We start from the raw sequence: 8,304 nt of genomic DNA on the forward strand, positions 1-8,304 counted from the left end.
TGAATTTAAGTAAAGAAAGCACAACAGTCTCAGCCTAAGTGACTTGCGGTAGTCTCTTATTTATCTCGAGTCCTTAATTTTTGCAAATGACTGTTAATTAAAATTGAGGAGAAAATAATAAAAAAGGACAACAACAATTTGATGATGAAAAGTTAAACCCCATCCCTCTCTCACTGTAGGACAGTACCCACTACATGATAAAAGTATGAACCTGATTAATTCTGATTAAAGCTGACAAATTTGAGAGTATAGGAGTTAGCTTGAGAGTACATGTTTAAGTATGTAAGTACTCAAAATTCTTTTGCATTTGTTTAATATCATGATGTTATACCTCCCAACTTAAAAACCATTTTTTATTTGACCTTCATTTTCCCCTTTAGCTTTAGCTCAAGGAACATTTGAGAGTTTTGGGAAAAGAAAACTTACTGTTTCCCTTGAAGCCAGTCAAAAGTACCTAATATGTTTAAGTTCATTAACAAAGTTTGAACTGAAACAAACTCTGAACAGGTATGGCAAAGAGTGCATTGCATTTGAAAAACCAAGGCTCCCTTTTTCTATCACCCCACTCTCTGGTGAGAACTCAACCCTGTTCACTTGGCTTTACTAAACTACACTTAAGAAACAATCAGTAGAGTTGTTTGTCTAAGTATTTAATCACTTGGCTCACTTTTGTAATATTCACTCAGTACAACAGATGTGCAAGAGCTACTTTTATCACATGGAAAAGAATGCTTGATTTCTTGTGGATTCATGTTAGTAAATTAGATGTAATAGGTTGTTGCTAGGTGATAATCAGAACAGAAGTCAATCAAGTCCTGTAATGAAATTGTGCTTTGTCTCTTGATAGCAAGAATTATTCTAAACATCTGTCACCAAGTACAAGACATACTACTGTCAAGCAACATGAAGTCTCCACCAACCCTGACAGGACACTTTTGTGCCCCCCCTTGACCATCTTGTTGTGACAATAATTTGTGGTTTGAAATCTAACATGGTATCAAAGCTAATTAAACACAGAAAGAAAAGAGAGCCTGGTCAGTCTACCAGAAAACTTACTGCTTGTCTTATACAGGCTTTAAGAGCTCGAAACTCCTTATCGCAGGCATGTTTGGTAATGCTGTCTTTCTGAGACACTGACAGCATCCATAAAGAAGGGCTAGGAAAAATTTAAATAAAAACCATTAAGGACATAAAAATATCTAAAACAACTTGACACATTTTTGTTTGAGCATTAAAACAATTTCAAGAAATAATGAAAACAAACCATGTCAGATTTTCAGTTAAGTGAGTCAACTCTCAGATCTCAGAAGTAAAAGGATCAAGATTTCAGGTAGTTGGCTAAGAGGAGAAAATTTGGGACAGATTTGAACACTTAATAATAATGATCTTTTTACTTGTCATACACAGTGCTATTTACAACATTGATTGAGCCTAAAAACAATCTAATATTTTCAAGCTTTTCCATGACCCTGGTCTGTGATTGGCTAAAATACTAGCACTGTAATCATCAAATCAGAGACAAAAACATCAGTTTGGTTTTGTGTATTTAGTAGTGGCCAAAGTTGTTTTCTTTCTTTCTCTCTGTTTTTTTTTCCTTTTTTTTCATATTTTAAAATCTTAATTACAAAACCACACTTACACTTACAATACATCAGCTACCTTACTTTTACAAAAAATTATTCATGATCAATAAATGCTATTATAATCCAACAAATACAATTATTTGCCTGTAGGCAATTGGTCTAAGCCCGTCACATGACAGAATATCCCCTAGCTAAAACTGGGGGATATGCAAGAATATACCTCAAGTAATATTCCCCAATTTTCAAACCTTACATCTAAAATGGAAAACTCTGTGTTTACAGATTTGATTCAAGATGAAGAGCATTGCTATAGGAGGAAAATGTTTCTTTTGTTCACAAAATCATTTCAGAGAACACTGACATACCATAAACAGTAGTCTGTTCATTAACATTTTTCTTGTGTGTTGAAAAACATTTGAAGGATAATAATATCCATTATATACTGAGCCAAAAAAATCAGAATTTCAGGCAACCAAAATTAGACATCTCTTCAAGACAGATTTATAGGGTAATATCTTATCATCAGTATATATCAAGAAGCAAGTATGTAGGTGAAGGGGAAAATTATAGAAAGGAACTGCAACATGTTGGAGACTTGCTCAGCAAATGTTGATAAGCTGAACAAAACAACAGCATCATTAGTTCAAAAAAGATAAATGAAAGAGAAAAAAAGATGCAAATCTGGTAGTTTGCGGGGATCACAGTCCCAGAGGACTGCTCATAAAGGCCAAAAATACTTTTAACAGTCCAAACAAAAACATTCTCTTTAATATACTTCCACACAAAATAAAAAAAAAACTGAAGAATCAAAGGAAGGTGAACAATTTAAGCAGTTGCTAAAATAAATTACAAATAATAACTTACTTCAGATATAGAAAACAAAATAAAGGAGAGCAAAAGACACTAACAAATGTTGTACCAGATCCAGGGAGAAACAGCTGGTTAAAGACAATAGGGAATGATTTAAAGCGAATGAGAAAAATGATAAATAAATCAGAATTAATAAAATTTACAGTAAAGAACTTATACAAAATAAGTAACTTGAGCAAAAAAAAGTAACAGATAAACAAACAAACTGACCATATAGCTTTCTTCACCCTTTTACTTCCAAGATCTGATTGTTAGTTCTCCTCTCTTGCTGTTACATTTTTCCTGGTAAATTAGGGACAAGGATTCAGTGTTAGATCAAGATGACAACTTTGACATGATAAGTCTGAGTATTCTCATTACCTGTTTGCTGGAAAATGTATATTTATTATATGGAGAAGTTGCATATTAATCACCTTTGGGAGTTTAAGGGTTAAAAAAACTCTTACAAAATTCTGCAAAGCCTAAAATATAGGAAACTTAGGAAAGAAAAATTAATCTTATGAATGGCTAAATTTTTTTTATTAAAAAAAAATATATGAATGTAACAGACTTGAAAACAAAATAGCTTAATAAAAATGCAATGGAAAGAAAAAACTATATGAATTTAAAATAAATTATGTCAATGTGATTTTTGGCAGCAAGAAAGCATTTCATTCATTTCTTAAAAGTTTCCTTCTTTCTTTTAATTAAGTCACATAAGGGGGCAAAATTTCAGAAGAAGACACATATTAAACAGTTAAGTTACTCTCTGTAATCCTAAAGTGCAGTGGCAAACAAATCTTCCCAGAGATCACACCACCATAGTGCTTTAACAGCTGACATGTGACTACTCTTTAGTGTTACTCTTTTCACTCCTTTATCCCACTGCGACCATTTAATAAGTTGTCATCAAAAATAAAATATGACTTTGACTAAACTTTTTTTGTTTCATTTCAGTGGTGAGCCAAAGAATCCATTCTGCACTTAATTAATTTAACCACAAGTTGCATTATGCTGAAGGGTAAATTGAAACAAAATGAAGCAAAACAAGAAAAACAATAAATAAAAAAAACCTGAAGATAAATTTGTCCTGAAGAATTCATTTAAAGCAGCAACTACAGGTAACTGCTATTTTTCATGGAGAAAAACATAAGTAAATCCTTAGCACTATGTAAGCTTAATTAGCCATTTAACTCCCAGAAGTGATTAACATGAAACTTCTCCTGATAATATCCTCACATTATCCAGCAAACAGGTAACAAGAATCTTAGAGCTTATCAGGGAAAAGTTGTTATGCTGATTTAACAACAAATTCTTACAACTAATTTACAAGATAATGTGTAGCAGCTAGAGGGGAGATTTAACAATCAGATCTTGGGGGTTAAAGGGTTATAAAGAAACAAACCAAACCTCACGTGCCTTAGATGTCATTTTTTCATTCTAGGTTCAAAATAACATTCCTGTTGAGTAATTTGACACGATTAAGATTAATACGAGCAATTGCTCAGAAAAAGAAATGTAAGCATAAATTGGAACAATCCCCAGCTACAACCCCTAGCAGCAACGTGTACCGGCATTTGAATAACCCAGTCTTGGACAATCTTGAAGCTGACTTTGTCAAAACGTACATATACTTCAGGGCGTGAAATTGTGCCTAATACAGGCGCCAATGCGACTAAATTTTTCACTTTGGCGACCAAATCCTGAAAGTTAGTCGCCAAATTGGCTACTAGAACGTTTCATTATAACCTTACCAAGAGATATAGAGAATTTAAAAAATTTGCAAAGATAAATCCGTGGCAAACTTCTTCGTTAAGTTTGTTTCCAAAACGTAGCATCTCGATCGATAACTAGATGCCATCTTGGATTTAGAGAAGCCTGAAGGTTGTATATCATCCATCCTAGTGTCCACTTTGTAGCACGTTAAAGATCTTTTCCCTAACTTAATTTTGGAGGGCCTATCTAGAACGCTGACAGCGTAAAGAAAGATTTTGTTTGTCTTTGAAAATGGCGACCAACTTTTTTTGAATTGGCTACCACTTTGAAGAATTTAGGAGCCAAGTGGCTATCAGAAAAAAAGTTAATTTCACGCCCTGTACTTGTGCGTAGTGAACACGATGAGTCGACTAAAATCTTACCTCTATTTTGCAATCAGCAAGAGGCTTCGCTAAGCCTGAGATTCTTCTGTTATCATTTCTCTATGAGCTAATTGCTTCGGGTAAATATAAATTTCCATTTTCCTTTGTCCGCCATCTTTAACCGCGCACAATGTATCCTGGAACAAAGCGGAAATGAATTGAGCTACAACCGGAAGTTGGGAATCACTTGTTTTTGTGATACGTGCTAGCTGCGTATCAAACAAACAGACCTTAGAGCCTTCTTCAACACGCTTACAAAATTCTGCCAAAACCAAAATGTAGGAAACTTTAGGACGAAAAAAATTATGAATGGTTTATTTTTTTAAGTTTTGTCAGCTGTCAATTGGTTGCCAAATTTAGTCTCTTCACAGCAGGATTCTGCCTGTACTGAAGTAAAACCGGAAAAAAAATTGAAACAAGGTTTTGGCAGATGGAAAACCTTTTCTAAAGGCATGGTCCATCGAATAATTGCCACGATTGCAGTAAACTTGGCGTGAAATGCTTGTTTGGCAAAAAACTTTTCAACCTGACTTCGTTTGCCCGGTTGTTAAATTTATGAACGACTCGTCACAATATCGCGACGTTGATATCTGTTGTCATGGCTAGAAATTGAAGACATCATGGCGGCTAGGCATGCGCATAAAAGACAAAATACGGAGTTTAAATATGGCGGCTGCATAAGGCTTTCTGTGGGAAAATTTTGAAAATCAGACACAGTAATTTTCTGGAAGCATGTACTAAAAATGCCCTCGTCTGAAATGTACTAGAAGAGTGTCCAGATCACTCACCTCCGTTCTCAAACTCTTACGATTTCGCTACGATCTGCCCCAGTCGAAGAAACTTTAAACCTTTTTGGTGCTCCTAAGTGTCTTAAAATGGCTTATGTTGGTCAGCTAAAGCTTCTCCTGCAGCCACAACAAGGGTTGTTTTATCGATTGCCCACGTCTGTTCGATCTCTTCGAAAGCCGACCTTCTAATTGAAGGCTATTTGAAGTCATAAAAGTGTGAATCCACGCTGTCAAACGACTTCCAAAAGTCCAAAATTTTTTTTTCTTATGGGTCTTGTTCCCAGTAGAGACGTTGACTCAAAAACTAAAATTATAAGATCTGAAAACATATCAAAGAACTCTTCGATCGCCATTTTGTAAAAACAGAGTAACCTAGCCTGTTATGGACAATACCGCTACAGGGCAGCTACTGAAGGCTCAAAGATTGACATAGATTGCAGCATTGGCGCGAAAATAATTTGACTTGAAAAACAAAATAGTAAGCTTCTTACTTGGACAAGATTTTAACAGCTTCTCAAGCAATATCTCGGAAAGAATATAATAAAGAAGTTATCAGCGCTGCAAAATGTCTGATACACCTCCATTTGATTCATTTTTAAAATGGAAGTTGGGGATTGAAAGTCACAAGGAATATCATCTTAGCTGTGGACGTACCCTACCCTTTGCTGAAATTGTGGCATGATTTTATCAAGATACAGAAAAATGATAGAAATCACACCTATGGCAATGGCTTTGTAAAAGGTAATTTCCGACATCTTTTGATGTTTGATTTTAGTGGGATGCGCAGACGCAGTAAGGTGAAACGCAGCTCGTGTTGCGTCCGCGACATCAGCCGCTGACTGACCTCGATTTCTAGCCATGTTTAAGCCTGTCTCAGTATTGGCCATCTGGGGCAAACTCCGACCTTTTCTTCTATTTCTGGAAATAACGCATCCTTGCCGCAAGCATCTTTGCAACGATCTCAATCATTTTCAATCTATTATCTTTGTACTTAATTCAGCTTCTCGGAGCCATTGTCTTTATACCATACACGTTGTATTCGCAAAAAAAACCGACATTTGAAAACAACGACTTGAACGCTAGAGATGACTTCAGTGTTAACCCGGCTACGTTTTATCATTCCTTAGGGATTCTAGTTCTAATAGCCCAATTAAATTTTTGTGCACAGCCTGTGAATCAAATCTACGAAGTAAAATATTGTATCCTTCCTCGTACTAGTTTATAAGAATGAGTTTGCTAGTACCTGTATGGCTTTACACAATGACATTTTCCAGGCTCCAAAATAATCACTTTCCTAATTAACATTTCCCTTAAATCTAATGGCTTGCTTAAATCCTCAGTCCCTCGCCCTGACAGCCCAGCCTCATGAACTAGTCCGCAACAGGTGTGAGAAGCAAATGAATGATAGAAATAAGCGACCCTGTTCCCTTAAACACCCTTCTCAATGCCGTTCGCTTAGTTTAAATGTGGCATTTAAAACGTTTTGTATATACTACACATTTTTCTATTTAGCCAGGGTACCTGCATAATTATTTCATAATGGTGTTCATAAGAAAATGGTTGGGTTGAAATATATCATAATGTTTTGCCAGCAGGTAACTGCATTAACGAAAAAATGTTTAAAAAAAGTGTGCATTCAATTTATATCCTAAGTTGTTGCATCAAGTTGGCCAATTTTAACAAATACTCAAGCCTTTTAAAACCTCTTATGTTAAAGTTTTGTCAGAGTGAACCAGTGAAAGTCTTAGTTGATGGTCAAATGAATACTTTTTCAGATCAATAAAATGTATTGTTGTTTTTCATGGTAAACGTGATGTTGCCACAACTCCAGTTTCCAGGACAGAATTTCATAGAGGCTACCATATGAGAATCTCTTTCATGGGTCAATAACAACATCGACTCAACTTTAAAACTAAATATAAAACTTGATTGATCTTTGGATTAGTTTCTGTTATGCACAAAGATATTCTAGCTCTAGCCTGTCTTCATTGAAATCTAACTTTCGCAGCGTAAGAACCAGATGGTAGACAAATTTAGAATTTCAGTGGCTAGGGTTGCCAGGATAGCGGATAGTTGGTTTAAAGACATGTACATTGATATGCAATTACAGCATCGGTCTTTCCAGCCAGAGCAGTTGAAAGAAGAGAATTTAAACATCGACTCGAGTTGAAATGTAACTTTTCTTTCTAATTTTCTACGCTTATCAGAGGAGTTTGACAGTTTAGAGAAAAACCTTTGAAGTAAACAGTCATAAATGGCGACATCAGGAAAAGGTATAAGAGATGCTAAGTACGATCCTGGCACATTGTTTCAGTGACTACTGATTCCGCGTGTAAACCCTTTAATGGACCGGTGATATCTAGATCTTAACTCGAAGTCGTTTAACGTCGTTTCATTCTGTCTAAACCAAAATTAACAAACACGGGCAATAAAATATCATTTCAACCGATACAGACATCTAGGGAAGAAAACATTCTATATTCTTGACAATCCGTTCAAACAATAAGGAACGTCAACGAAAGTCTTCAGCTGCTTGAAAATACTGCCGACTAGCACGCATGTTGATATGTTGATCACTTTGCAAGTTGTGAGAATATCTTCCTTCCGTTCCACATCTCGTTAACTCTTCGAGAGCCAGTGCATAGGAATTTTTAGAAGTTGAAGGGCTGGAAAATAAACTGACTGGAACTCCGCTTTCAGGGTTGGCTATATAAATCTATATTATATTTGACAAGGACCACTCGTCGAAGCAGGGGTGAACTTGTTGTTGAACTTTCAATGGGGCGAAATCTCTATAAACCACAAAGAATCATGGGAGTTAAGCCTGAGAAAGAGACATTTTGTATTTGATTTTTGCTGAACTTTCACACTTTTTAAGAACAACAAGGTAGCTCAGCATCTACAAATTTTATAATCTAAGGCCGTTACACGTTTTATACTTATCCA

Source organism: Pocillopora damicornis, chromosome 1 (assembly GCF_964200805.1).
Source record: "Pocillopora damicornis chromosome 1, jaPocDami1.2, whole genome shotgun sequence".
Taxonomy (NCBI): Eukaryota; Metazoa; Cnidaria; class Anthozoa; order Scleractinia; family Pocilloporidae; genus Pocillopora; species Pocillopora damicornis.